At 36.7% G+C, this 4,034-nt stretch overlaps 1 pseudogene; it reads left to right on the top strand.

Annotated features, from left to right (window-relative positions):
* The first annotated feature begins 1,120 nt into the window (after window positions 1-1,120).
* On the top strand, window positions 1,121-1,587 carry LOC126961655 (60S ribosomal protein L29-like; annotated as a pseudogene).
* The last annotated feature ends 2,447 nt before the right edge of the window (window positions 1,588-4,034 follow it).

Below are 4,034 nucleotides of genomic sequence, written 5' to 3'. Positions count from 1 at the left end.
AGCATTCCATTGTGCCACATTTTGATGGATTGAGATAAACTGGTAAGTGATAAAATGATATTAATTATAAGAGAGTTGTAATTGTAGCAGAAATTGTCTGAAAATGTCTCTGTAACACTTGTATCTTAGTCCAGGTCCATTGGTTTTTATCTGCCTAACCCGTTTTCCTTTCTAATGTCCACTTGTTTGCCTTGTATACATTTTTTTCTACTCTTGTTCCTTAGAATAGGATTCTGTCCTATTCTGTTACCCTGCTTTTTTCCTTTACTTTAAACTTGGAAGGCAATCCTATGCTCAAAAAAGAGAAGAGATCCTAAACCAAACTCTACTAACCCAAAACAGATGTAAAGGATACTTTATAACATCTATGTACATGCCATTCCAAAATGAAAACATATTGACATTTAGTCATCTTTGAATCAGCACATCTATAGAAAATATTAATAAAACACCACAGATATATTCATCACTATTTTTAATTGTTTTGTACATATTTTTAAATTTACATAATTGGTATTATGCCACACATAATACTGTGCTGTTTGCTTTTCTTTTACTAGATCTTATGCATTTGAGATCTGAATAGATTAATATCATGTATTCCCAGTAGCTGGGACTACAGGTATGCTTCCACCACATCAGGCTAATTTTTATTTTTGTAAAGACAGGTTCTTGCTACATTGCCCAGGCTGGTCTCAAACTCCTGGCCTCAAGCAAGTCTCCTGCCTTGGCCTCCCAAAGTGCTAGAATTACAAATATGAGCCACTGCACCCTGCTCAAAATTTTCTCCTAATAGTTTTAGTTATATTTTTCACATTAAGATCTTTTTATACATTTACACTTCATTTTTGCTTTATTTGTTTTTAGTGTGTGTTGCAGATGCTGCTATTGTCTGCACCTACCTAAACTCTCCTGCAGCGTAAGAGAATTTCTTGCATGCTGACTATCTCCTTAAAAGTACCTGCATCTCTCTTCTGTGCATGGGAGCTTTCTCTGACACAAGACAGGTTTCAAGATCCTGGACAGGTGTTGGGGGAGTTGATGCCCCTGGGGCAACCTTCAAAAAATGAGATCTATAGCAGTTCCAGGCATTTCAGGAGCTGCGGCTTAAGATGCAGATATGGCCAAGTCCAAGAACTACACCATACACAACCAGTCTCGAAAATGGCCCAGAAATGGCACCAAGAAACCCTGATCACAAAGATACGAATCTCTTGAGGGTGGGGACCCCAGGTTCCTGAGAAGCATGTGCTTTGCCAAGAAGCACAACAAGAAGGGCCTAAGAAGATGCAGGCCAACAGTGCCAAGGCCATGAGTGCACTTGCCAAGGCTATCAAGGCCCTTGTAAAGCCCAAGGAGGTTAAGCCCAACATACCAAAGAGTGTCAGCTGCAAGTTCGATTGACTTGTCTATATTGCCCACCCCAAGCTTGGGAAGTGTGCTCGTGCCCACATTGCCAAGGGACTCAGGCTGTGCCAGCCAAAGGCCAAGGCCAAGGATCAAACCAAGACCCAGGCTGCAACTCCAGCTACAGTTGCAGCTCAGACTCCCAAAAGTGCCCAGGCCCCTACAAAGGCTTCAGAGTAGAAATCTCTATCTGCCAACGTGAGGACAGAAGGACTGGTGTGACACCGCTGGGCTGCCGTCTGCATAGGGCTGATGTCCTCCTATGTTATTTGTACAAATAAACCTGAGGCAGGAAAAAAAATGGGATACATAGATAACTGTTACAGTTTCCCATCTTCTGGGGGACAATCTTAAGAAGTATATGCCACATGTTTTCTCCAAATTCACAGTGAAGATTAAGCTCCAGTAATCATGAACAGCAATCTGTTCATTAACACACCTTTTCTTAACTTTACTCTTCTCACTTCCTCCCACTTCCTCACTTGAGCCACCAAAGATTCTCTTCCAAGTAAACTGCTTGCACCCAAGTCTTCATCTCAGGGTCTGCCAAGCTAAGACACTAAGTGAGACTTTTTACTTTTATTTTTGGAAAGCCATTTTTTCTCAATGCCATATATGGAGAAAATCTACTCTTTTTGCACAGATTTGAAGAAGATAATCTCATACGAGCTTGGTTCCATTTTCCACCTCTCTATTCTACTCTTCCATTCATATATTTCCACCAGTACTGCACTGTTTTAATATTCTGCCTTCAATGCATCTTTCTTATCCTGCTATGCAAGTTCTTACCTCACTTTTCCTTAGAGAATATCTTACCTATTTTAACCCTTTATGCTTCCCAAATGAATTTTACAATCACTTTGTCAAGTTCCATAAAAGATTCCAACAGGATTTACACTGGAATTTTATGGAATTTATATATTGATGTTGAGATCATTTATCCTTATAAAACTGAATCTTCCTGTACATGACAAATAAATATGCCACATCCCTTCATTTAATGAGAAATTCAATTAAGTCTTTCTGAAATATTTTTTAAAATTTCTCCATAAAGACTTTGAACACCTGTTATGAAATGTATTATTGGTTTACAGTATTTATTCTCTATAATCAATGTTATTTTTTTGTTCTATTGTCTTTTCTAAGGAGTTAATGCTGCCTCCACTGCTGCATGCTCATCATTAATCCTTGCCATTAATGGCAAGTATGTAGCCTTAGCTCTGTGCCAAGCACTAGTAATTGTTGAGGATACAGTAATAAGCAGGACAGTTGGTCTTGCTCTCTAGGAGCTTCCAGTCCAATGGGGTAAGATGTCTCTTATTAGTGAGTATTCACAAATGCTATGAAAAAAGTGATAGTATAAGGGGAAGGAACATGACTTGGAGCAATAAGATTCAGGAAAGGCATCTCTGAGCAGAAACATGAATATGATGAGGGAGAAAGTTACTCAGTATCTTGAGGGAAAATCCTTCCTAGCAGAGGAAATAGCAAATGTTGAGGCCCTACAACAGACAAATTCTCAGTATACTTATCTTTTATCCCAAAATCTCAATCAACTATCTTAATTATTCTAATTAATTAATTAGAATTTCTATTGCATTTCTACACAGATAATTCTGTCTAAAAATAGTAAAGGAGTATTACTTCCTTACCAATCTCTATGATATTTATTTATTTTTCTTGTTTCATGAGATTGACTGAAAACTCCAGTACAATGTTAAGGAAAGAGAGATAGTAAATAACTTTAATAAGAATATATGTAATGCTTAAAATATCTTTAGTAAAAACCATTTATAAGGTTAAAGAAGCTCTTTTCTGTATCCTCTTACTATTTTTTAAAGTGGTGATAAGTAGTACATTTTTCTGCGGGAATTTTAATAAAAATTAGCAGTCACCTTGGCCACTCCTCTCAACGCTGATTCCTATCCTAAGATAGGATAGGAATTGTTTTTAGAATTTCCTCCACATTTTTGAATAATACATTAATATGGTTATTTCTTTGTTTTTTTAGTTGTAGACATTGTTTTAGACTTCCTGCTAGAGGAGCTTAGGATTTAGTTCTGTTTTTACCACTCCATTAACACTTCTTTTACCCCCTTCTTCTGATGACAGTTATATCAAAATTTTTGTTAATACAATATTCAGTGTTATTATGATATATGGATACGGATATCTAGATATACATTTCACAACCAAGTCATATAGTATACTACGTGCACATTTCTCATGTGACATTTTGTTTCTTTCCTTCCTTGTTTCTGCAGAGCACATCCTTCAGTTGCTTCCTGAAAAAGGATGCCAGTGGGAGGCAATACATATTTTAGATCTTTATTAAGTGTAAAAATCTTTATTTCTACCCTCATACTTGATTGGGAATATGACTGGAAAGAGAATTCTGTAATCAAATTGCTTTTCCTCAGAATTATGAGGGGTGTTTTTGCATTGTCCTCTAGTTGCCAGTGTTGCTGTTAAAATGTCTGATGTCATTCTAATTTTTAATACATTTTGCATGATTTTTTCCTCACTAGAAACAAATGTTAAGTTCTTATCACTAGAAACTTTTAAGTTATCTTTATCCTTAGTGTCTTGAGATTCCACAATAATGTTGCTCAAAGTCTGTGTATGTG

The sequence above is a fragment of the Macaca thibetana genome, chromosome 8 (assembly GCF_024542745.1).
Source record: "Macaca thibetana thibetana isolate TM-01 chromosome 8, ASM2454274v1, whole genome shotgun sequence".
Taxonomy (NCBI): Eukaryota; Metazoa; Chordata; class Mammalia; order Primates; family Cercopithecidae; genus Macaca; species Macaca thibetana.
Note: the sequence above shows the minus strand (reverse complement) of the source record. Positions and strands in the feature narration are given on the sequence as shown.